The sequence below is a fragment of the Gopherus evgoodei genome, chromosome 7 (assembly GCF_007399415.2).
Source record: "Gopherus evgoodei ecotype Sinaloan lineage chromosome 7, rGopEvg1_v1.p, whole genome shotgun sequence".
Classification (NCBI taxonomy): domain Eukaryota; kingdom Metazoa; phylum Chordata; order Testudines; family Testudinidae; genus Gopherus; species Gopherus evgoodei.
In genome coordinates this window covers 106349710-106377124 of record NC_044328.1, presented here as the reverse complement: position 1 = coordinate 106377124, position 27415 = coordinate 106349710, and positions in this window count along the sequence as shown.

Below are 27415 nucleotides of genomic sequence, written 5' to 3'. Positions count from 1 at the left end.
AAGATTTGATGATCTCTGGAGAGTGCAGTGGAAACTTCTCAAGGTGAGTGTGGCCTACCTTGTTTTGCACCAGATCATGATCCAGTGAAAACTGGCTCCACACAACACTTCTGCTTACCCAGCTTTCAGATGGCATTAGCTTCCACAGACAGGATTTTCCATGGCAGCATATAGAGATCTAGAGTATGATTCTTGGTGGCATGTCCTGAGCTAATATCTTATCATGGCACCAAGGTGCACTGCGCTGTTGGAATACAATGTGGACCTACTATCAGCTACTTTATAAATGTTGGGAGATTTCCACAATTTTTTTTAAATGGGCCAAAATAAAACCACGGAATTTCCACTAGAATGAGCAAATGCCACATCACTGATATTTTTCCTGAATATCTTTGAGGCTCTCATATTTTTAGAATTAAAGATAAAAAGACTAGAATTATCCAAATTTGAGGTAACATTTCCTAGTTGTTCAAAACTACAGACTATCTCAGCCTGTTTTAAATGTGTCACTATTAACAAAAATGATTATCAGAAGCCTTGGCTTTTTTCTGTTAAAAATCTACTTTTCCTATAGAAATAATTATCTGTATCCTTACTGTAGATCAGGGCAAAATGCTGAGCTTGTTTTTCTGTTTTCAGTGTCTGAATGAGCATGTTTTCTAATCCTTGTTAATCCACCACCTCATGCTCAAAGGATATGGAGAAGTGAAATATTTCTCTCTATTTATTTTCAAAAAAGAACTTGGTCCAAGTGTTAAAAAGCTGTGGAAAATAAACCCAGCAGAGAGAGTAGCATGAATCTATGTCCTCTGAATGCCTCCAAGTCTCTTTCATCTTGGTCTGAAAACCTCATTGTTAATCAAAGTAATTGCATGAGAACCACTCAGGAAATTCTTAAACATTCAAAATGAAAACTTGTCACTACAAATTCACCAGTATGGCTAAAATACAGATTATCTCCATCAAACGCTGTGGGAAAGTTTGCTTTGCAGCAGTGAGGGCAGAATAAAATATTTTCCCAATCTGCCTTATTTATCTTAAAAACATATATACTTGGACAGTGCTTCAATTAAACACTATTTTCTTTTCCCTCACGTGCATATCATTTAAACTTCCCATTTGAAGCTCATTTAAAACATCTCTCCCTGGAATTAGGCTGATGGTGAGTTGCCAGCAAGTCAGTCATATGATTAAGCCACGATGGGGCAGGTTGAACTGCTTTGAATTTTAAGCATCACTTCTTTGGTCTCACCTCTGATCCCATTCAAATCCAAGTGACCCCTCCACTATAATGTAGACAGATTTAAAGCCGATGCACAGACTCCCACTGAAAACATATTAGGGAATGTGTGCTATTTTTTGACCATAAATATATCACACATATTCATGGTCTCAGCTTGAGTGTGCGTACATAACACAGCCAAGACAATCTGAACATTTTCCAAATTACTGTGTTTAAACTGTTTCGTAGCCATCTGTTTTCTAAGAGTGCACTTTATGAAAACAGAGGTGCAGTATAAGCTGAAATAAATGGAACAATTTAACCCCCAGCTCACAAAGGATGAATAGGCATTTTTGTAGGGCTCATTGCTTAAGGGACTGGAAATAAGCATATTCATATGTGCATCTCATCAGGATCACTACCTCCCAATTACTCAGCCTACTGAAGTCAGTGTGAAAACTAACCCCAGAATATCAAGGTTGGAAGGGACCTCAGGAGACCATGTAGTCTAACACCCTGATCAAAGTAGGGCCAATCCCCAGATTGTTGCCCCAGATCCATAAATGACTCCCTTAAGGATTGAACTCACAACCCTACAGTTAGCAGGCCAATGCCCAAACCACTGAGCTAGGCCTCCCATTTCAATAGGCTTTAGATTAGGCTCATACACACATAGCTAACTTTTGAAACCACTGATACTACTCACAATCGTAAAGATAAACACATGTGTAAGTATTGCAAGACCAGGGCCTTAATGAATACCAGATTGTATCTTCCGCCACTGTCACCCCCAGCAGGCTAGCAGTCTTCTTGTACTCATTTGTATTACTGTCATGCCTAGGAACTCTAGTCATGGACCAGGGCCCTATTGTGCTGATACAGTACTGCCTGCCTATTTTATCACTGCTTCTGTCCCCATCTCCTTATTCTCTTCCACTGCCAAATCATCCTAACCCCAGATATGATTCCCTGATATGGCCTGCCTACCGGCTCCTGGCCTAATGGGAGGGTTGGAAGTGCAGGAAGAAAACTAAGTGAATCAGGTTTGGCTTCTTCTGGTGGGAGTGGGGGTGGAGAGATACACTGTTTTCAGAATTAATGGATTTCTGCACCCAAGGATTTTATTTATCCCAGGTCATGTGACATTACTCAGTGCAATGCTGGCTTGTTGCACCTAAGACAAGCAAATATTCAGAAGTAGAGCAGAAAATTACATAGGAAGTGTCCTAACACTAAAATGAAGGAAGAGACTGGGAGTGTGGATTAGTTTTTCTGAGAGATGTGTTCTAAAAATGCAGGGGCGAGTCTGTAATATAGTTGGGCTGGCATAAGGCTCAGAAAAAGGATCTGTCTCCAGTTTACTCAGGAACATCATGTTAAAACAACAACTAAGTTCAAACACAGCTGTTTGCTAGCAGTACTGGGGACATGTAGCCTTAATGGCATGTGAAAGTTAATGATTTACTATACCAAGAAACATCTCTTTAAGACTAAGTGCTGCTTTTGGGATTCTATTTCTTTTAAAAAGGTTTTGTTTGTCTGTACCCATGAAAGCTTATACCCAAATAAATCTGTTAGTCTTTAAGGTGCCACCGGACTCCTTGTTGTTTTTGTGGATACAGACTAACACAGCTACCTCCTGATAATTCTCTTAAAAAGACACTCAGAATAAGTAACACCACCTTTTGACCACATTGGAGTTTTTCTGTAATGTCTGTTTGCAAAGTTAGTGAAATACTTTATAAGTGGAGACTTTATTTTCAAAATACACAGCATTTAAAAAAAGCCTGTTTTTAAAAAAATCAACCCAAGCATTCCTTTACTTCTGAGTCACCCCTCCAATAACAACCTGATGTGTGAAGGAAGAAAACAAATGAAAGTGAAAAAGTGAATTTGAGCTTCACATTTCAAAGCACCTGTTTTAAGCAAGAGTAAGGGAAAATCACTGAAAACATTACAAACAAAATATTTACCATCCCCTTGAAACTGCTGTTCAAATGCCACTCCTGGTGCTATTGCGTTAGCTGAATAGAGAACACTATTCTTTCCAAGTAAGCTTGCCAAAGTCTCTTCATTACATTCTGGGACACTGCAAGGACATTTGTTGATTTCAATGGCATAACAGTAAAGTGGAACAATTCTTTGTGAGGTGCAAAGGCTTTTTTAAAATTTGTTCTTGCCTGGAGCCCTTTGCAGTGGAACAAAATAAGAGTGCTACTTTGCCCAGATTACCAAATCTTGGCTGTTGTTCATCGTGGGAGATTGCGGGCCTGATGCTACTCTCACTGAAATCATTGTGAATGTTGCCATTACTCCAGAGGTGAACCACATCAGATGCTAGACCTAGATCAGGGGTCTCACACACACTGCGGCCTGCGAGCTCCCCCAGCAATTACCTAGAGCAGCTCTCATTGGCCTCGATTCCCCATTCCCGGCCAATGGGAGATGCTAGTCCTCATGTGGCCCTCATGGTCATTTGAGTTTGAGACCCCTGACCTAGATGCTTATCTCCTTAGCTGACACCATTTAATTCCCTCTAGCCCATGCTAACCCTACATTTACCAGAGACTAGATCATTATTGCAATAGAAACTAGACTTAGATACAAAGGAAGACTGTTTGGTTTTGTTACCATTTAAATGACCTGTCCCTCAATATAACAAATCAGGTGACAATGTTTAGCTTTGAGTGGACAGGGTGCCTGAGTTCAAGTGCAGTTATAATTAGTCATGTAGTTGGAGCCCAATCTCTTCCACACTAGGACCCTTTTTAGTCTCATATAAAAAATTCCTCCAAAAAAATCTATTAAATTTTTTCAGCAATTAGGGTGACCAGATGTCTCGATTTTATAGGGATAGTCATGATTTTTGAGTCTTTTTCTTATATAGGCTCCTATTACCTCCCACTCCCAGTCCTGATTTTTCATACTTGCAGTCTGCTCACCCAATCAGCAATTCATCTAGCCATCTTGAAACCTCACAGTTGTCTGTGAACTGCATGCTATGGCCATTGGCATCTCCTTGTTACAGCTGAGATAGTATTCAGCTCCCTCCTGCTCTAAAAGCAAAGTGCCCTGTTATTTGAGCAAAAGGAGACCTGCTATTGGCAGCTCAACACACAGTTCAGCAGTTCTGCTGCTGTCCAATAGCACTAGTACAGAGAATCTCAACCTGGGGGTTGGGACCCCTCAAGAGGTCGGGAGGTTATTACATGGGGGGTCATGAGCTGTCAGCCTCCACCCCAAACCCCGCTTTGCCTTCAGTATTTATAATGGTGTTAAATATATAAAAAAGCGGTTTTAGTTTATAAAGGGGAGGTCGCGCTCAGAGCCTTGCTGTGTGAAAAGGGGTCAGGGGTCACCAGAACAAAAGTTTGAGAACCACTGCACTAGTACAGGTATCTGCTAGCCAGCTCAATGCAGTATATTGGCATGCAATGCACTTAGTAAGGGTTCTTCAGACAAGGCCTTAACAACTGAGCTCATACTCATGAGTTTTTAATCTCTAGCTGTGGCCTTAAAACCATTTGCACAACAGACTGGGCTGCTAATTTTTAAAATTGAGGATTATCAATTAATAAAATATGTGCAATCTGGATCATTAATTAATTATAACTGCACTTATTCAAACAAACAAAACACACCATATTGCTCTGTTCAACTTAAAGTTCATGGTTCAGAGCAATACAGTGGCCCAGTGGCTGTGTATATTGTGGCCTTGTGAATGAAATAAGACACAGTGATATAGGGGACATCTGTTTCTAGAATGGCTTTGGGATTCTACCACCTCCTATGGTGAGCTGCGCTGTGGAGCATTGTTATGTACTCTAGGATTGGAAAGGTGCTGCTAGGATTCTTTTTAAAATTCACTTGGGTTACAGGGTCTGATATTATCTTTGCCTAAAGTTTGAACATGATACATGCACATTAAGCTAGTAGATGCAATCTCAGATACTAGAATAGCAGAGGATTTCTGTAATGAAATACAGGGTGGCTGGCAAAAAATATTGACCACCCAAAGAGTGTTATGACTAGATGCACTGTTAGTTCATTCTCGTTGTGATTAAAGAACCAAAACCTTTATCCAGAATGTAATTTGTAGGGACTGTTTTAGGGTGTGTCATAAACAGATAGCTAAGGGTTAATGTCTCTTTCACCTGGAAAAAAAGTAACCTGAAGCACCTGACCAGAGGACCAATCAGGAAACCGAATTTTTTCAACTCTGGGTGGAGGAAAGTTTGTGTCTGAGTTCTTTGTCTGTCTGCCTGCCTCTCTCTCAGCTTTGAGAAGTGATTTCTGTTTCCTGCTTTTTAATCTTCTGTTTCCAAGTTGTGAGTACAGATATCATAAAAACAATAAGGGTTATTGTTTTCTTTTGTATTTACATGTTTATAGTTGCTGGAGTGCTTTGATTTGTATTCTTTTTGAATAAGGCTGTTTATTCATATTTCTGTTAAGCAATTGACTCTGTATTTGTCACCTTAATACAGAAAGACCATTTGTATGTACTTTTCTTTCTTTTTTATATAAAGCTTTCTTTTAAGACCTGTTGGAGTTTTTTCTTTAGTGAGGAACTCCAGGGAAAGTGAGTCTGTACTCACCAGGGAATTGGTCGGAGGAAGAAGTCAGGGGGACATCTGTGTGGGTTAGATGTACTAGCCTGACTTTGCATTCCCTCTGGGTGAAGAGGGAAGTAATTCTGTTTTCCAGGAACCTGCAGGGGGGAAGGGAAAAGGTTTATTTCCCTTTGTTGTGAGACTCAAGGGATTTGGGTCTTGGGGTCCCCAGGGAAGGTTTTTGGGGGGACCAGAGTGCCCCCAAAACACTCTAATTTTTTGGGTGGTGGCAGCTTTACCAGGTCCAAGCTGGTAACTAAGCTTGGAGGTTTTCATGCTAACCCCCATATTTTGGATGCTAAGGTCCAAACCTGGGACTAGGTGTCCATTTTCTTAGCACATCAGAGAACAGTAAAGCAGCAACACAGGGGAAAGCGAGGGGAGTATTTGATATTTTTTTAATCAATGTTAAGGGATTTTTTAGAACCAACTGCTCAGACAGAACCCGTTTCTTGAACTATGGCAAGGAGATTATATCTGCCAATAGAACCAAGCAAAGGACCATTGTACTAATGTGCAAGAGACTATCTTTGAAAAATCTCAGCTGTAAAGTTTCCATATTGGTGGCACAACTGGAATATTGAGGTATTTGTGTGAGCATTTTCTTGGACTACCCTCCAAGTCTACTGCGGCAAAGGAAAAGCTTTGCAGACTTGGCAGAAATAAGATTATTGGCATTAGTGCTCGTCTATCCTGCCCGGCTAAATGTGAATTTCAGGGCCATATGTATACCTTCAGACCAGTGATTAGGTCACAGCTTTTGTCACTTCTCAGAAGAGTTTTTAATATGTTATTTTCTTTAATTTTCCCCTAACCAGAGGCAGAATGAGAACACGTCTCTGTCTATTGGTCTGGAAGCTTTTTGGTGATGGGACAACTTTACGCTTGGCTTTGTACAAACGTAAAGATAGCAAGCTTTGTAGGGCAGGGAATAAGGGTCCCACCCTGCAAAGAAATGCAGACACACGACCCCTGCCCTCCACTGGAGACCCAATGACTTTAAATGAGACTGCAACCAAAGCATTCATAACTTGGTGACCTTCCTCCCGCTACAGCGGCAGTCCCAAGTGGTGTGGAGGGCATTCAGCAGACGGTGAATTCCACCAATATCAAACCCTGTCTAGTCTCCTCTTTGTACCCTTATATATATGTATAACATTACGGCCTAATAATTCAAAGGGAGTTCCCGCTTTAGACACGTCACCTATACAAAATTTCTGATGTTGATGGAACTCTATACAGGAGAAAGTCTCTCCTCTGACTGCTTTCTATACTATGCAAGTCCTGTGTATCTGCTGCCTCCCAAGAACAATGGAGAAAGTCACCTCTAGCTAATTTCACACTGGCAAGTTATCTTGACTTAAAAACAAAACCTATTTTTTTCATTGCATCATTATCTTAATCACCCTCAATATTTCATGAAAATTCTGCTGAAGTAAATATATTTTGCACCCTAAAGTATAGTGTCCTGAAATTTCACATTCATCAAGCTCTTACTTTTAAAAACAGAATGTACTCTGCTGGAATTCCATTGCCTTTAATATTCATTTTTTATTAATCATTTTTAGTCAATATTGTTATTTAGCATTAGTGCACTTTGTGCACATATCAATAGAGAGAAGCATATAAAGTGTAGTTCAAGGGAGGTACCAAAAATTGGCTGCATAACAGGGTTGGTCTTTAATGAAAGTGAAACAAAACTGCTCAGTATATCTGGGAAGATTTCGGGAATTTCTTAAGGATAGATTCTTGTGCAGACTGCACTGAATGCTTCTCTTTTGTGGAAAAAAAAATATAGAAACCCTGCAGTATCAAAAACAACACACTTGAAATTCAATATCTGCTTCCTGTGTATCCTAGTGGATAAAGTATTTGCTTTATATCACAAGTCACGTTTTTGCTCTCTGAAGAATGCATATTTTATTACTACTTCTATTAATTATTCCATCACTGCAATTAGAGTAATTCTTTCCATCTTTCTAAAGCAAAAATATACACCTGTTGCAAAATAATTCAGAGTTAAAATTAACATAATTAGAAACAGAACAATGCAGCCATATAAGAGAGTGACATTTTTCCTACAATATAAGAATTACTTTATGCTGAAGTGATGGCTGAACAATCCTCCAGCAGCTGCTGTTAGGTTTTTTTGTTGTTCTTTGTTTTTTTCTTGTTTGTGTTTTTTTTTTTCCAAGTTGGCCCTTCTTTCATTACTGCTAACAGATTTATGGCATGTAGGTTCTTTTATCAATGCGCTGTTAACTTCACTAATTTACAAAGAGTTTTAAATTAGGACAAAAGATAATATTTATGCATGTGTTTGCATGAAGTCATTTCATTACCTAGTTAGGGATTTGGGTTTTTTGTTTGATTGATTGATTTTTGTTTTGTTTTCCATTTTTTAAAGCCATAGTAAGTTCTCTTACATCATATTTCTTGCTATCAGAGTACATTACATACCATCCCCTAAAGCAAGCAACACATGGCAAGTATTAGGGGTACATATCTAAGGCAATTTACAGCAAACTGCTGTAAAGAGTGCATGGAAAGCCACCAAATTAATTGGAGGAACTGTGTGACAGTTTTCTACAAAAGTTTACAAGTGTGAATCAACAAGAAAACATGCAATTGATGCAACCCATTATGTTGCCATATTGCTATATTAGTCACTGCTCTCAAGCAAATGGGCATTAGCTTTGAAAGTGAGAGGTGATTAGGAGGGTGACAAACATCACAGAGTCCACATCCAAACACCAACCACATGGAAAGCTCTGAGAAGATGATGGCACGAACATAAACCATCTTTGGATTTAACTGAGAAGACCTCATGCTTCCCTGAACATCTCAGAATCAGTTCCTTAGTGGAACCTCGGGGAGTGTTTCTTAAGCAAATGAATTGATGGGCGATTAACTTTGCTTCTCTCTCCTGGCACCAGCAAAAAATAAAGAAAGAAAGAAATTTTAGACTTTGGTATAAACCATTTCCACTACTTCCCCAATATACCTTGACTAAACTTTGGTTACCAAACAATTGTTGTTCTTTGCTTCCATCATTCTTCATTTCATGTATTCTGCCTTAAGCATCTGTTTGGGTTTTATTAAATAACCACTAGATCACTTGCTGAGAAGTGTGATATTTTGTGAGAAAGTATAAATGCACAGCAATTTAAAATATATACATAAATACATACATAAAATATATTAGACATTTTAAAGCTTTTCCCCTAACTGCTGCATCTAACATGAGCTTTGAAACTGAGAGCTTGGCTACACTTGTGAGTTAGAGCACATTAAAGCAGACCCGGGCACCCTAGCTCACTACCCGTCCACACTGGCAAGGCACGTAGAGCGCTCAGACTCCAGAGCTAGAGCACTCCTGGTACTCCACCTCGGAGAGAAGATTAATGCTTGGTGCGCATTGGCTGAAATGCCCAGGCATCAGTGTGAATGAGGTGTGGCACTACTGCGCTCTGATCAGCCTCCGGAAATGTCTCGTAATCCCCTTAAATCAAGTTTTGTAATCGCTGCAGGAATGCGGATATGCCCTTTGAAAGCTCCTTTTCTGACGTCCGGCATGCTTATCTGCTCCGAGACGAAGCAACCATTACTGTGGAATGCTGTGTGTGTGAGAGAGAGAGGCGGGGGGAGAGAGGGAGTTGGCTGCTGTCTGAACTTACAGGACAGCATGCTGACATACTCTCAGCCCCCAAAACCCCACTGTCTCCCCCACCCAGATACACACAACACACTCCCTGTCACACTCTACCCCACCCCCTGCATTTGAAAAGCATGTTGCAGCCACTTGCATGCTGGGATAGCTACCACAATGCACTGCTCTCTGTAGCTGTAGCAAGAGCTGCTAATGTGGCCACACCAGTGCGCTGTCAACTGTCAGTGTGGACAGACTACAGCGCTTTCCCTAGTGCGCTCTACGAAGGCTGGTTTAACTCAAAGCACTCTACATCTGCAAGTGTAGCCAAGCCCTTATATTTATTTCCTTACTAAGGTACATAGACCAAAGATGTAGGAATTAGAGACAATGTCTCTGACAATAGCCTTTTGTGGCCACTTTGTTTCCATGTGGAAAGATCTTGTACCAGCAGGGACGGGATGTGCGAGCTATTGCAACACTGCCAGAAGGCAGTTACTATAGTCCATAAGCCAGTAACTGTACTGAAATTTAAAATAAGTTAGTTTATAATGGACATAAGTCCTATATTCAATGATATCCTAAAAAGGGCCTTATAAGCAGGTCATTTCCATATAACATTGGCATCGACCCTGTTCATTCATTATATACGTTTTTAACACCAATGTCTCATTTATTTCTCCCCTTTCCCTGCTCTCATCTCATACTGATCCAAAACTGCCCACTTCTCCACCAGGTCTGGGTTTTCCGACTCTGCTATAGGTCTGATTGATTGCTCTTCTCTATTAGTTCTCTAGTGATAGGTGAAAATAAACTATAAAATAAATATAATATATAATTGGAGATATACCAATCTCCTAGAACTGGAAGGGACCTCAAAAGGTCATCAAGTCCAGCCCCCTGCCTTCACTAGCAGGACCAATTTCTGCCCCAGATCCCTAAGTGGCCCCCTCAAGGATTAGAGCTCATAACCCTGGATTTAGCAAGCCAATGCTCAAACCACTGAGCTATCCTTCCCCTCTATCCTACATGCATTCTGAGCTGAATTCCTCCCAGTTTCATCTCTGTACATACTTTGATGTAATCTCTAGGCCTGGACTCAGGCTGCCATGCCTCCACCCAGCCTATCAATGTCATCCATCGATGAGGACCCTATAGACCCTAGTTTCACACTAACGTGTTTGTCCCTCTCGACACTGGCTCCCTCCTAGATGGATTGCCCTTCCTCCTCTTTGTCTCTGCAACTCTCAACTGAATCCATCAGAGAAGGGGCAAGAGAGAGAGAGATACAGCAGGCACAGGACATGCTTCTTGGTAAGGAGAGACAGACAGATACTGAGGGGCTGTGGTCGAGTCAGCATAGGCTTGGAAGGATTTGAATTTTATGGGTAAATGTCAGTAAACGTTGATTTCACCATACACACAGACTGAAGAAATTTTTTTCCAATCGATAATAATTGAAATTTATAGGTGGACAAACTAACTTATCAAGGATATTTACTTTGTATATTTTGACATGTGATGTTGACAAGTTGTGTTTTAATGTTTATAAAGCTTGTAACTTTTTGAATCTCATCTACTGGCACTAAATAATTATTGTCTGTCGCCCTCCCCAATTTCCCACTATTGTGAAAACTTAAATCAATAAAATTAAAATAAAATTCTTAAAACCCATAATTTTGCACAATTGTGAAAATTTAAAGTAAATAAAAATAGAAAAAATGCTTAAAAATAATCATCAATATTATCCAGCAAAATTATATTAAAACAAGTGAATTGGGCCAAGTCTACCTATCAATCTCTGGGCTCTTAGCCTCCATGGTTCCTAGTAGATGGGGCTATAGCGCAGGCTAGGACAAAGAGGCTCCAACAACAGATACCAAACCCTTTCCTATATCCCTTTTACACTTTTGTTTCCCTTTCTTCTCCCACTTATTTTGAGGCCTCCACTTTTATTTCCTGTTTAACCCTACATTAACTATACATCTGAGCCTTTTCCTCCCATCTCCCTTCCTTGTTTTCCTTTCCCAGAGTCACTGTCTGGTCTATAGCAGCAGGGCTTGGAGTAAATGGCCTCAACCAGACTGGAAAACCCTGTCTTGCCCTGGCAAGACTCCAGCTAGTAGCAGAGGAGTGGGCGTGTTGCTGTGCAGTGGGGTGGCAAAGAAAAGGGATGACATGTTAGGATGATTGCATCCTCCGTGGAAGGCCATTTAGAAGCAAGTCATCTCTCATCCAGACGTAAAGGGAATATAGCTATTAGCAACTCATTCAGCATAGAGTTAGCTGTTTGCTGAATGTATTCCAAGTCTAATGACTTTGTCTGTATAGCAGAGGCTCACTACAGACACCAATCTGAGGTATGCATTGGTGCATCACTACTTTTACAGCACTGACAAGGAGGCTATGGCTTTCCTATTTGCGGTATAAAACAGACCAGACACAGCCTCATCATGGTGATCTTTACTAGTACAGTACACATTAATAGCCTTTCTCCCGGAGACGAACAAACTTTTCATCAGTTCACTGAACACCAACAACACTCTCAGACCCAGATCCAAAAAAGTAATGGAGATGTTTTGACACTGAGCATTGCAACACCTCACTTTTTGGGTACCCAGAAAACCACAGAAAAACTGTGACCCATAAAGCCTGAGTTAGGTGCCTAGGTTCCTATACAGTGAATGGGAACAGCCTTAGAATGCAATCTGCACTGCAGGGAGTCATCTAAGCTAGCCAATGGGAGATGCTAACAGGAGGGGTGGGTCTTAAGCTCCACTCCAGAGATAAATACCTGAATCCACTCCACGGGAGGCGTCTATCTGTGTCAGCAATTCAGGAATAAGGGGAAGATAGGTGCTCCTCTGCCTAAGTTGCAGGTGGGGTCTGAGCCAGTTGGCATGTTCAGAGGCTGCCTAATTTCACACAAAATAGGCAAAGGAGGACCCGTATAATCTTCAGCCCATTGGGTAGTGCTCTCACCTAGAAGAGAGGTGAGTAGCTGTTCAAATCCCCCCTCTGCCTCAGTAGAAGAGATTTGAACAGGGAGCGGGTTGCTACCTCTCTGGTGAGTACCCTAACTACTTAACCATGGGACATTCTGATGTGGGTGTCCTTCAAGTACTCCTGTTGAAATTGTTCCACTTTAATTAAATAGTAATCAGGCCAGACAAGGAGCAAGACTCCCTCTGTAGTCCAGTGAATAAGGGCACTCACCTGAGAGGTGGCAAATCCTTGTTCGGATCCTCTCACTTCATCAGGCAGAGAGGTGGGACTTGAACTAATGGTCTCCCACATCCTAGGTGTGTGCTTTAGCCACTGGGATAAAGGTTTATGGGAGGTTGGCCTCCCCCTCTCTCCAGCTGTTTTTTGTGGAGTTAAGTGGCCTCTGAGTACACCTACTGGAGCATGTCTCACATGGAACTTTAGCATAGGAGTGTATATCTTCCCCCAGTTCATGGATTGCTTTGGAGCTGAGGCAGAAGGCAGGGCACCCCAGTGACTTTAGGCACCTACAGCTCTAGACAGGATCACAGTAGCACCTAAAATGAGATTTAGGCATCTAACTCTGGGGGTTAGGTACCTAAATACTTTTGTGGATGGGGTTTGCAGTTTGATGAATACCGTGGGTCACTGTGATAGGACAGTAGTTACTGTTATTGCGTTTCATGCATGAATGATTTACAGAAAGATTCTACAGGGGTTCAAACACAGATTTCAAAAGCAAGCTTTAGGAAAGAGCTAACACCTGCATGCCTAGTATCATGGTCTTCTGAGGATTGCAGGTATGAATTTTCACCTTGATTTTTTTCATTTATAATTTTCTGCTGACAAATTACAATTTAATCTCAACTGGAGAAGTTAAATCAGATTCAGAATAATAATTCAACAGAAACCAAATCATATTTGTTAAACAATTATGCTTCAAAACGGATCATATATTTCCCTGGGGCATAATTCCTAAAATGTGCTCTCTCTCAGCTCCTTTTGTAGCCTCAATTCTGCTATTATTCTGTGACAGTTTCATTTTATTTGTTAATAAGTGTTGCTATGTGGCTTATTTTGGGGCATTGATGCTCATCTTCTTTTTCTTGGGCAACATATTAATTTTCTTACCAGGTCGGTAGAAGTGTGAGAGAGGCAAATAGGAGCAGATAAAGAAGAAAAACTGATCCCAAAAATGAATGCTTAAAATATTCTCTTCATTCACAGGAAATTGGCTATACAAGTTGAAAGCAATATAATTTTCCTGACACGCTTTCTCAAATAATTTTATGTACTGGAGTTATATTTTGACATGAGAGAAATATTAATGAAAAATATCAACATTCTATTAAGCACAGATATGGTTCCAACCCCCATCCCCATCATTAAGAATGCAGGTGGCCTGCATTTTTGCAAACACGTGTATGAAGATAATAGACTAACAGAAAAAGCTGCCCTTCCATTCAGGATGTTTAAATTGGAAACTTGAATAATAGCTTCTATTGCCCAGCACTGAAAACACGGATGGCACTTTAAATAATAATGCATGATTTTGTCTCTTTCATTGTTACTCAACTGTAGTGATCCAGTAGCAGGTCTTGTTCCTATCATGTTTGCAGGTGTTCTGTTACAGACTCCAGTGACATAGACCAACTACTAGTGTTTGTTTCTGCCTTCCAGGAGCAGTTCTGTTAGGAGGGAATAGAGAAGGATTACTTTTTCCTTACGAACTGATGTTCCAGCGTGTGACCTTACTTCGGTCTCCTGGCCACGTACATTGACAGCAAGAACTGAAATCATCAACAAGCACAATGCACTGAAATGTGGAGTTGTCTCCTCTTGGATGTTGTACATAATCCTTGAGACTCTTACCATGAAATTAATAAAAGCTCAAAGGGGCAGTCATTGTGCTACACACCGTTTAAACAACCGTTGTATTTAGGCCAAAGAGAGCCTGTGCAAAGTTTTAAATGTCTACTGCATTTGACCTTTCTTGCTCCTCATAACGTAAGAGGCCATCACACCTATTTTGATTTTACTTTTATTAAACATTAAATGTTTGTTCTCTGAATCTTCCGAGCTGTTGGAGACTTTTCACCAGCATTTTCTACTTGCCTTTGTTATTGAAAATGCACAAACTACTGAAGTAACTGTTGGTATCTGTTTTCATACACACGCACGTATATATGAATGAATATGTGTGAGAAAAAGAGGGCAGAATGACAAGATTCCTTTTCAGTTTCATAGGAATCCTTGTCCATCTTTTTAATAATAGGAAACGTTTAGGCAAGCTCTATGGATGAGGTAATGAACAATGAAGTAAATATGTCTCTCAACTGTCATGTACAATGGTTTAGCCTGAGTGATACAGCCTTGATTTAAGACACCATAAGGAGATGCTGACATAAAAAAATATTTTTTTTTCTACACTAGAGAAAGTTTTACTGGCAAAACTCACCTTTAGTTGGCACAGGTACCATATGCATCCACACTTAATTGTGTGTCCTACTGACAAAACTCTCCGCTTTTGCTGGCAGTTATTCCCCTTTCCAAGAGATATTAGTCCTCCACCAGTATAGGGCTGTTGGTACACATACCTATACTACTATAAGCAGACTTCCACCAGCATTCCTTTCACCAGTGACCATTCTGATAAAAGTTTTGGCCTCAGCTGCCCAGGGGTTACAGTGACCATAAATATGTTTCCTATTTAATATGCCCAGCACATAGTTTGCAGCTGCATCTGTTCCTGTTACTCACTACCTTTCTCCATGCTACAAGCACAGCTACACCTTCTCTTTGTGCTGCTGCACAGACTAGGGGAGGTCTTGATTTTCTCAGGCTGTGAGGGAAGCAGTGTACAAGCACAGAGAGGGCACTCGTTTCAAAAGAAATGGGGAATCCTGAGTCACAAGGCCAGGCAACAGGAAAGGAACTGAGGCAGGCTTACCAAAACATTAAGGAGCAGAATATGACATCTGGAGTCACCCCCAAGACCTGTCTCTTACGCAGAGCTCAATGCTGTATTGAGCAGAGATCCTATCACCAGCCCTAGGATAACACCAGAGACTTTAATTTCTCCAGAGGTGGTGGTGGACAAGGAGGAGATTTTTGCGATTGCTCAGGAAGGGGATGATGAGGCAGGGCTCAGATTGGCATAGAAGTAGCAATGGAACTTTCCTGCACTCTGCCCACAAGCCAAACTCCAGCACTTGAGATTGCCAAAATGAGACACTACTTTCAGCAGATTGTGCAGTTTCTCAGAATGTGATGTGTCTTGCTAGGCTCCTGATGCTTGGCTTCCTCTCAGCAAGGCAAAGGTACAGCCATCGTAGGGTGACCAGATGTCTCGATTTTATAGGGACAGTTCTGATTTTGGGGTCTTTTTCTGATATAGGTTCCTATTACCCCCCACCCCCGTCCCGATTTTTCACACTTGCTATCTGGTCACCCTAACCCATTGGCAGGCCAGGTTATGACCTACCACATTAATCACATGCCTAAAGCCCAAGATGCCACTTTTATGATGGCATCAGAATCTTAAGTCTTCATTAAAAAATATTTCTAGGCTCATGATTGCAAAGGAAAGTTTGAAAATGTGACCTGAGTAATTGATGGCATGACATCTGCCTGAGTCTGCAGACAGCCTCCAGCTGGTAAAGTAGCAACAAACAGAGCCAAGAAAGCAGCTTCCTGGCCCCACAACCACCATCAGAATAGCCCTTAACCCTGGCTGCTTTCAAGTGAGGTAGGTTTGGCTGGTTGTAAAGCTTGGAGGGCTTTATGGAATTGACTCAACCTTGGTACAGTTTAGATGCACACCAGGGGTGATCCTCCTTCTTTTTGACCCCATTGTCCATGCTAAGTTGTCTCCCTACCAACATCCTCTCATGGTACCAAAATGAGACACCACTCACAGTAGATTCATAATATGATCCCCCCTCTACTTTTTCACATGCTTTGACAGCAGCAAAATAGTTAATTATCACTGGGCAGCATAATTAAATCTCATTGAGATGAATAGGGCAGTTCACATCTCTCAGAGCTCGTGTTTCAGGCTCAACAAGATGCAGGCAGGAATCTGTAAATTGGTTTGTATTTAACATTTTCAAGGTTTCAACCAACAGGACTAAACAGTTTCTATCTTTACTCAAATGTAGGGTGACCATATTTCCCTATGCTGAATACGGGACACCTGGTAAAATTACTCCTTTTCAAGTGAGTTCAATGGCAATCAATCACAACTATGCAGTACAAACATTTAAATTAAACATCAAGTTGACTGAGCCCCTGTTAAAAAGAAATACTGCATAGCTGGATTGTTTTTATTTACCTTCTTATCTTTAAGGCTTGAGGGTTCACACAGGGAGAGGTTACACACACACACACACACACACACACACACACACACACACACACACACCTACCTTTGGGGAGTGACTGACCGAACCTCCCTGCAGGGCGCTCTCCACACTCCATGCCTGGCTGGGCCCGAGACAGACCCACCCCTCCTGGTACCTGGTGCCACGTCTTCCCGAGGCAACATGTGGGGGGGCATGCAAGGTCACATGCCTCCCCTCCCCAGATTTCTGTCAGGGTTCACACCAGAATGTGGCCAGCAGCAGCCTTTCAGCACTGTGCGGCAGGGAAGAGACAAGAGCTGCTTCCAGCCGCAGGGGAGGTGGGCAGGAAGGGATGACCTGGCCTGTGTCCTTGTAGAGCTCATCTCTTCCCCCCTCCCTGCTCCCTTCCTGCCTGTACAGTGAGGAAAGGCAGCTAACACCTCCAGGCTGCTGCTGGCCACCAACATAACCCAGCCACCTCCTGTCACCCAGCTACAGCACGCACAGGAAGGGGTTAAGCCCTAAGGACGCATTGTGCACCAGGGCCTAGGAAATCTAACTGCAGGGGCTACAGCAAACCTGGCTAAAGAGGTGGCTCAGCAGGAAAGGGTGCCTAGAGGATGGAGCAGCCTCGCACTCCCTGAGGGCAGGACCCAGGGAGAGGGGGTGAAGAGGGTGCTAAGACCTTGCCTGGGGACTGCTGTGAAGCCTGCAGGGCTGGGGTGTGAACAGGCTGGAAATCACTTCCCCCTCCCACCCCCGGGCATGCCAGAGCTTAACTGAGGGGCAGAGAGGCTGCCCCGTGCCAGCACTGCGCAGGGCTTTGGCATATGCAGGGCTTGGTTCCTCCTGGCCAGCATCCCGGGCCGGAGGGACTTGGGCTTTCCTTGGGTACTGACCCAGCCACAGACAGTACGGGAAGGAAGGAGCCTGCTGGCCAGGCTGTTGATGAGCTGAGCGCTCCGACCAGGGGCTGGTTCTCCGCACAGCGCTGGGAGTGGGATATGCCCTGCCGGGGGGGTGGGGGCGGGGATATGGAGGAGCAGCAGGGCTGGTTGTGTGCATGTGTAGGGGTAAAGCAGGGAGAGAACAGAGAGAGGGGGAGTATGTAAAGGACCGATGAGTGGGCAGCAGAGGTGATATGAAGCTGGTCCCTGCCTGGTGCCTCTCCCACTGCAGCTCACAGTGCACAGCCAGTGCTGGCAAGAACTGGGACAGGGGGTGGGGCCCTGCTGGCCAAGAACCAGCATGCAGTGGGGGCTGTGCTGAGGGACCAACAGGGGAGTGGCTAGCCCCGCATGCTGCAGCTTTGCCCAACTACCAGCCTTGCACACCCACCCTCATTGGCCACTGGAGCTTCCCACTCACTGCTGGTGGACGACGGGCTGGTGAGTAGGGATCTGGCCAGCAGCAGGACCTGCCAGTACTGATGGGGGGTTGAGGAGGGGAGACACAAAATACAGGACAATTTGCCCATTTTAAAGAAAAAGTCGGGACACCTGCAGGACAGCTTAAATATGCAACTGTCTCTTTAAAAATGGGACATATGGTCACCCTACTCCAGGGGTTGGCAACCTGTGGCACGTGTGTCAAAGGCAGCACGCAAGCTCATTTTTACTGGCCCGCTGCTGCCAGCCAGGGTTCTGGACACTGGCCTGGGTGAATGGAACCACCAGCTGGCAGCAGCTGAGTGGGGCTGGCAGCCAGGACCCCAGCTAGCAGGAGTTGGGGGACAGAACCCCAGACCAGCAGCAGGCTGAGCCACTCAGCCTGCTGCCGGTCTGGGGTTCCAACTGCTGGCCCCTTGCCAGCCAGGGTCCCGGCCATCAGCCCCGCTGAGCCTGCTGCAAGCCTGAGATACCAGCCACCGGCTCCACCCACCTCGCTGCTGGTCTGGGATTCCAGCCACGCAGCCCCCTGCCAGCCGGGGTTCTGGCCTCTGGCCCTGCTAGATTTAATATCTCTGCCCCTCTGAGGACAGCAAATAATGACGATTTTTCTGATAAATATGTATTCCACATAGATGCAAGACCCTATGCATCTGTGAAAATTATTGAATGCTCACCAAACAGCCATCTCAGAGGCACACTTTCAGCTTTAAAAAGTTTCAGGATTTTGGTTTTTTTAAGTTGTTGGTTCCTCTGCTGAGGCTGCTAACAAGGGTAAGTAGGAATTGTGATTGAACTGACATCAGTTTATTTCACCAAGCAGCAGGAATCAGATTTTAACAAGCTCAGGGTACGTATACACTATGAAATTAGGTCGATTTTATAGAAGTTGATTTTTAGAAATCAATTTTATACAGTTGTGTATGTCCCCACTAAACGCATTAAGTCGGCAGAGTGCGTCCTTACTACTGTGGCTAGCACTGACTCATGGAGGGGTGCACTGTGGGAAGCTATCCCACAGTCCCTGCAGTCTCCATTGCCCATTGGAATTATGGGTTAAGCTCCCAATGCCGGATGAGGCAAAAACATTGTCACAGATGGTTTTGGTTACACGTCATCACTTGTCACTCTCTGCTCCCTCCCTCCGTCCGTGAAAGGAACTGTAGACAATCATTTTGTGCCTTTTGGCCTGGGTTACCCATGCAGACACCATAGCACAGCAAGCATGGAGCCCTCTAAGCTCACTGCTGCTGTTGCGAGCATTGTAAACATCTCATGAATTATACTGCAGTATGTGCAGAATCTGTCTAAAAGATGGCAGCATGAGAACAATTGTGATGAGAACATGGAAAGAGACGTTCCTGAAAGCACAGGCTGTGGCAATTGGGACATCATGGCAGCAGTGGGGCTGGTTGCTACAGTGGAATGCCAATTCTGGGCCCAGCAAACAAGCACAGACCAGTGGGACCGCATAGTGTGGGTGTGGGATGACTGGGATGGGATGGGATGATTCCCAGTGGCTATGAAACTTTCACATGTGTAAGGCCACTTTCCTGGAACTCTGTGAGTTGCTTTCCCTCACCCTGAAGTGCAGGAGTACCAAGATGAGAGCTGCCCTGACTGTTGAGAAGTGAGTGGCGATAGCCCTGTGGAAGCAGCACATTACTACCAGTCACTCAGGAATCAATGTGGAGTGGGCAAATCTACTGCGGGGACTGCTGAGGTTAAAGTAGCCAATGCAATAACTGACGTTCTGCTATCAAGGGTAGTGACTCTGGGAAACGTGCAGGTCATAGTGGATGGCTTTGCTGCAACGGGGTTCCCTAACTGTGGTGGGGTAATAGACGTAATGCGTAGCCCCAGCTTGGCACGGACCATTATTGTTTTGAAACCATGGATTCTTTATTAATTAAAAAAAAAGGGGGAGGAGATAACTGATAACATACCCTGGGTGGGGGAGGGGAGAAGGAAAGGACAAGGCCACATTGCTTATTATAACCACACTACAAATCAAAACTGTTTGAATGACAGCCTTCTGCTGCTTAGGCCATCCTCTGGACTGCAGTGGCTGGGTGTCTAGAGCCTCTTCCCCCGGCCGTGTTCTTGGGCACCTGGGTGAGGAGAATATGGAACATGGGGAGAAGGGCAAGTGGTTGTACAGTGGATGCAGCAGCAGTCTGTGCTCTTGCTGGCTTTCCTGCAGCTCCACCAGACACCTGAGCATGTCCATTTGCTCCCCCATTAGCCTCCACATTGGCTCCTGCCTCTGCTCATCATGCTCACTTAATGCTTTCCTGGACTCTGCCACTGAATGCCTCCATGCATTAAGCTGTGCCCTATCAGTGCGGGAAGACTGCATAAGCTCAGAAAACATGTCATCACTAATGCGTTTTTTCTGCCTTCTAATCTGTGATAACCTCAGGGACAGAGATGACAGGGGGAGCATAGAAACATTTGCACCTGTGGGGAGATAAAAAGGGAAAGTAAAATTTAAGATGATACATTTCTGAGAACAAAAGGGAGACTTTTTCACAGTGAATCAAGCAATTCACAGCAGACAGAACATGAGCTTTAGGTACAAGGTTGCATTTTGCCTTTTATATTGAACACCTGCTGGTATGGTGACACATCACACAGCTGGGCAATAGAATTCGGTTTCCGGTAAGCCAAAGGGTATGTGGGTTTGGCTTCTAACACCTTCATAACGTGGGAATGTTTTCAAACTGCAGCGCTCTCCTTTCCCATAGCAAGCCATGTCGGTTGGGTTTGCCATTTAAAACAAGGGGATGTGATTTTAGGGTGGACGTGTGGCTCATACTTCCTCCCACCCCTCCGCGTGGCTATTTGGGATGATCCTTTCACCCCTCCCCCAGCTGCGTGGCTGTTCTCAGGGATGATCCCTTTTAGCCAAGCACAAGCAGCCCAGCATGAACGGGGTCCTTTTACTGTTCCTTTACAAAAATTCCCCTATTTCAACCAGGTGACCATGAATGATATCACTCTCCTGAGGCGGACACAGAAAGATATAGACTGAATGTTGCTTGAAGGCGACCAAAACCCAGGACCACTCGCTGCCATGCCTTGTGCTGCAATGATTCTAGACTACTTGCTCCTGACTTGGCATGGTAAAGTGTCCTACTGTGGAAAACGAAATAAGGCAGCCTTCCCCCAGAAACCTTGTGCAAAGGCTTTCGGAGTACCTCTAAGACAGCTTCATGGAGATGTCCCTGGAGGATTCCTGCTCCATCCCCAGACACGTTAACAGATTTTTCAGTAGCTGCACTGACCGCAAATGCATCCCAAGTCTTCAGAGCAAATCAGACATTAAACACTATTACTTTTAAACCTTGTACTGTAGTTACAAATGTGCACTCACCAGAGGGGCCTTCTCTGCCTTGGGGATCTCACCTTGGGAGAGTATTGGCTCTGTGGTCATGAAAAGGTCCTGGCTGCTGGGGAGAACAGATTCACTGCTTGCCTGCTGTGCATTCTCCTTCTCCTCCTCTTCCTTATCCACAAAATCCTCTTCCGTGTTGCATGAGACTCCCCCCTTGCAGGTGTCCAAGGACAGTGGTGGAGTAGTGGTAGGCTTCCCCACCCCAGAATGCCATGCAGCTGATCATAGAAGCAGCATGTATGGGACTCTGACCCAGAGTGACCGTTTGCCTCCTTTGTCTTTTGGTAGGCTTGTCTGAGCTCCTTTTCATATGACACTGCTGTGTCTCCCTGTTGTAGCCTCTGTCCATCATGCCCTGTGCGATTTGGCATATATATTAGCATCCCTTCTTTTTTTATCAGAGTTCTGCCTGCACAGATTCTTCTCCCCATACAGCAATCAGATCCAGTGTCTCCCATTCCCTCCATGCTGAAGCTTGTTTGTGATTCTGGGGGGACAGCATGGTCACCCTGTGCTGCTAAGCTCGCCAAGCTGACCAAACAGGAATGAAATTAAAAAGTTCCCAGGGCTTTTCCGGTGTATCTGGCTAGTGCATCGGAGTTGAAAGTGCTGTCCAGAGTGGTCACACTGGAGCACTCTGGGATAGCTCCCGGAAGCCAATAATGTTGATTTGCGTCTGCACTACCCCAAATTCGACCCAGCAAGGTTGATTTTAGGGCTACTCCCCTTACCAGGGAGGAGTACAGAAGTCAATTTTAAGAGCCCTTTAGGTCGACAGAACGGGGTTGCTTGTGTAGGTGCATTCATTACAAAATCGACCTAATGTGGCTAAATTCGACCTAACCCTGTAGTGTAGACCAGGGATTAGTTTACTACCACCCATCTCTAGATTTGAGAGAAGCTACATATAGTTAGCACACTGCTTCACTAGTGTCTACTAACATTCTTTCTACACAGGAGTAAGAATATGCTCAGAGAAACTGCATTTGAGTATTATGAGGGTGGACTTGCCCCCTGAAGTACTGATTAGAGAGATTACTATAATCAATTGAAAGAAGCTGGCTGGGACATGAAGGGACTGAAACTTCACAGCACACCAGGGGAAACAAAGGATTTACAACTTTGAAATGAATTGTGTAAACAGGCTGTCAAATAAAACTACAAAATTACAAGTTTTGATAACTAGAACAGAATTAGTAGGGAACATAGGCCATTAATGCAATGTTTGATTTAAAGACGATAAGTGCTCACACAGCAATATCTGATCAAGGCAAATGTGCAAGTGCAGGAAGAACCACCATTCCCCGCCCCCCAATCTCCCTGTGCCATTAGTTAGCATACATAGAAAAATATTTTGAATGAAAAATCCCCAGTTATGCTTACATTGCAATCATATTCTACAATAGACACATACAAGATGAAGAAACAAACAGGTCTTCCCATTAGTTAACATGATGCACAGCAAGCCTGGGTAGGATATCAGGTGATAGGGAGCCAGTAGGCATGAGTTAGCTGTGCTACTCTCTTCCACCCCATTGTATAGTATTATCTATCTTAAAGGGAATCTTCTATGTAATTTTTTTAATTTTTTGCCTCCATGCCCTAAGGAAAGGTATTTTGCACTAGTGTTGGCAGATAGGGATCTGAGAGGAAGCAAGTGATATATGCTAGGCATGGACTCTGCCACCAGCAATAAACATGAATAACCACAATACATCTGTATTCAACATAATTATTATTTTAGTAAACAGGCCTGTCAGTTACATGACTGTTAAAATGCTTTAACTTCGTTCATGTTTTAGAGTTTTTCCTTTTTCTCTAGGGAAAAACAGAAATAAAAGGAAATAGCTGGAGTGCCAGCTGTAGATTCATGTGACATATTGTGCCATAGCCGGGAGCCAGACTGCATCCCTAGATGATCACAAAAGCTAAGCAAATACCAGTCCTCAATAAGAGAACTTTCATTAACAACCTTGATGCTGCAGAAGAAGGTGTTGGTGTTTACTAGGTGTCCTTCCATCTGAGTCAGTACTGAACCAATGCTCCAGCATCACACTAGATGGCCTAGGGCTGGTGGAAATGTCTTTTGGATAGATGTGAGAGATATCCTAGGCATGTGAGATTATAAAACAAGTTGAAGCACTTAAGTGCAGGCTGTGTTAATGCCAGGGTACTAAACTAAATATTTGCATTCCACCTAACATTGGGCCCAAGCTTTCATTCAGGGAAGGGCATCTGCACCCATTCTAAAGTATCAAAGCATTGCTCTAGCAATGAATGTGCGTGAAAGGATTATCATGCTGTCACATTAATGGTACTTTATTATTTGTACAAAAGATGCAACAGTATAAAGTATAATTATAAATAAACTAAGGGAAGAACACATCTGAACTTTTTTATTAATAGGCAAATTGTATCCTGCTACCTGACAACCTTGGAGGTCTAAAAATCATAGAGAACTTTCTAAGACAAAGTATTGCAGCCAAAGTGGGGTAATTCTATATTACACCTCATTCTGAGAGATGAAGATGAATTGATTGCTCAACTAAAAATGGCTGGCTGGCCAGATGCAAGTGATCATGACCATTTTCTTCATGTACCAACATAATATGATACCAACCAGTAATATACTTAGTGCTTTAAAAGGGCCAATTTCTCAAAACTGCAAGTAATCATGCCAAATTGAGTGGGAGGAAAAATTTAAAGGGCAAAGCAGGACCTGACAAGGGAATGGAGGATGGTCCTAAGGAATAGCTAGAAAGGATTGCAGAGCTTTAGGCCTAGCAGACATGTACGAATTAATGTTGTGATTTGATTTCCAATTAGAGAAAGTAAAAGAGGTCACCAAGAGGGGCTACAGAGTTCTGGGGGCTGTCTGAAAGCACAGCCAAAGGAGGACTAGTAAAGGAAGGTCAGCTGGATCTGAGGAACTAGATGTGGTAAGGGTTGTAGGGAACAGCAAGTCTCACAAACAGATTCTGAGGTAGATGGCTTTAGGGCAAGAGAAAGAAGTTGTTGCATCTTCTGACTGACCCTGCAGACCTGCTGATGTGATTTCCTCCCATTCATGTAGTTTCTGGTTCTGTCAGATCGCATAATGCTACACGGACCCGAACACAGGATCCTGGAAGGGTTCCTGCTGGAATAGCTCCTGCGGGCTGAAAGGACAACTAGAGGAACTGGCTTTGAGTGGCAACACATCAGGCCTAGTTGTGGAACTTATACACACAGGCTCCAACCATTGGCAGCTTGCCAAATGCCATGTTAGTCAACTCATGCTTCAAACCAACCAGACAGTGCTTCTAGGAAAGTTCAATGCAACATAGGCTGTTCCTGGGGAAGAGTGAAGCTAAAGAAGCCATTGTCCCAAGCAATACGACTCTTCTACAGGCTAAAGGAAGAGTTGGAGACTTATGTCAAGGCTTGTATATGCAAAGGAAAGTTATACTGCTATGAGCTGAAGTGTGAATTTAAACTGATAGCTATACCAGTATAATTCCCTGAGTGGATGCTTATTCTAGTATGAGTGGTATTTTTTTGTTTTGATTTTTAAGTTTAGCTTATGTCACCTCACAAGGAGTTTACACTAAACCAAAAAAGCCATTCTTTTGAATAAGTCTCCACATGGATAGTTATACTAGTATTATATATTGGTTTAACTATACTGGCATAACTGGCTCAAGGGCCAGGGCTGGTGGCTGGAGAGATTAATTTGCATATTCCTGCTTCCAGAAACAAGGGAGCAGAGCTATACAGCCATCTCTCTCTGGATGAAAAGAGGACCACTCAAAGTCAGTCATATCAAAAGTCATACCAAAGAGTAACTACAGCCCAATGATAAATACACACCCAGCCATCTTTACTAGAAAATGGTAAAAGTAGTTGAAACTGATTTACATTAAATCAAAAGGATACACCTTCTTTTGTTTTGGGTGGTATGGAATGGGGTAAAGGTCTCTAAAAGTCAACAAGAGCAGATTCTCTTAACTGACAAAACAGCTGCAACTGAGAGATGGATAATCTTAGAGAAAGATGGCCAATAAAATAAGTTATCTGCCAAAATGGTAAGACTACACAATTATGTTGGTCCCTTCTGGCCTTAAAGTGTAAGAGTTCCACCTTCATTACATGAAAAGGAAGGTAAAGAACTACTGAAATAAAATACTTTGATTTTGAAGCTGGAGAAAGTGCTTGGAGGAGTTGATATAAAGAAAGATAGAAAAAATAGTTTTAGACAAATAAGTAAATTAAGATATAGCATAAATAGCCATGCACAATATGTGTGCATGCATATGCGTGTGTATATGTTTTAAATGACAAGCCTATATATCAGTATATCTGTAACTCCAAAATTACTACAGAAAGTATGCCACTTTCCCACAAAATATTGTAGTTGTCCAAGTGACACTGATGACTCAAGATTTTTTTGAAGGGCCTGGAACCAGACAGAATGGGTATGTGAAGGTCAGTGAAAGTTGTTACTGATGACATTTCTAGAAAATTTGGTCAGAAGACAGAAAATAAGTTGGGATTCACAAGTTTACTTGTTGAGATGGATAGTTACATTGACACCAGTTACCATGCAGCAATCAATCTGGCACGGACTCTTCAGGGATAAGACTGCTTGTTTCCTTTATGACATAATTCTACAAAATATTGTCTGTCTCCATAAAATTCAGTCTTCATTTATCACCAATGTTATCCTGACAATTTCCTTTGGCAAAAAATTTACAAATGGTTCAAAAATGAGCTCACTGATCTGATCACAAGTAGACTTCAACCATACTACAGAAGAGAGGTCAACTTTAATATAATTCAGAAACGTGGTACAGATAAAAAGCTTGTATTTTCTTTTAATTATACGTCCTCTTTAGGTTATGAATCAAAGGTCTACTGTTGCAGTCGTTCTACAGGTAAAACTCACTCAAGTCAAAGTTTTGTATCAATAAGGACTGCAGTAGTAAACTAAAAATGTTAAAACAGAGTAATATAATGTGGTTAGAGGAGACATGTTTTTAATGTGTCAGTTGTGTGTAACCGATGAAACAGTTTTCTGGAACCAATCCTGCAAGATGCTGAGTGCCTCTCTCAACTTCAATGCAAGTTGAGGGTGCTCATCACCTTCTGACAAGCTCTCATTGTATCAGGGATTTGTTAGTTGTTTTTTTTTTAAATTCCCCAATCTTTTGTTGTAATAATTCCCAGACAGAGCTAGTTTGTAGTTACTCTCAGGCCTTATAATTCAAAAAAGGGTTGTAAATGTGCATCTCATATATATAATTCTGTAAACATATGTAGTAACAGAAGCTGGGAAGGCAGGTTTGTGCTTAGTTGGGTGGCTGTGTTTGGAAAAGTTTTTTATTCACTTTCTCTTTTATTGTAAAAACCCTGGAGATTAGAAAATTCCTAGACACTAACCAATCCTCTTCCAGGTATTCCCTAAAAGGACAGTGAACTGTGCATCTTAATGTATTCTTGATCATCTTTTAAACATGCATAAGTTAACAATTCTCAGGAAAAGCACTGTGCTATGGGAAATACTGTATTGTATATCTGGACACAGATGAATATACTGAACACACATATCCATGCAAAGTATACACATTATGTGTGTCTGTGTATATAAAGTGGAATATAAATATGCATACATGCACATACATTCACCAAGTTAGGTACTTTTTTCTCATTTTAAATAGACATGCTAGATTAACATTATCTGCTGTTTGATGTTTTGAAGACTACTGAAAACTCACACAATTTTTGTATTTGTGTAAAGAAAATAGTGCTGTGAAAATAGTGAAGGCTGCCAATGATCAGG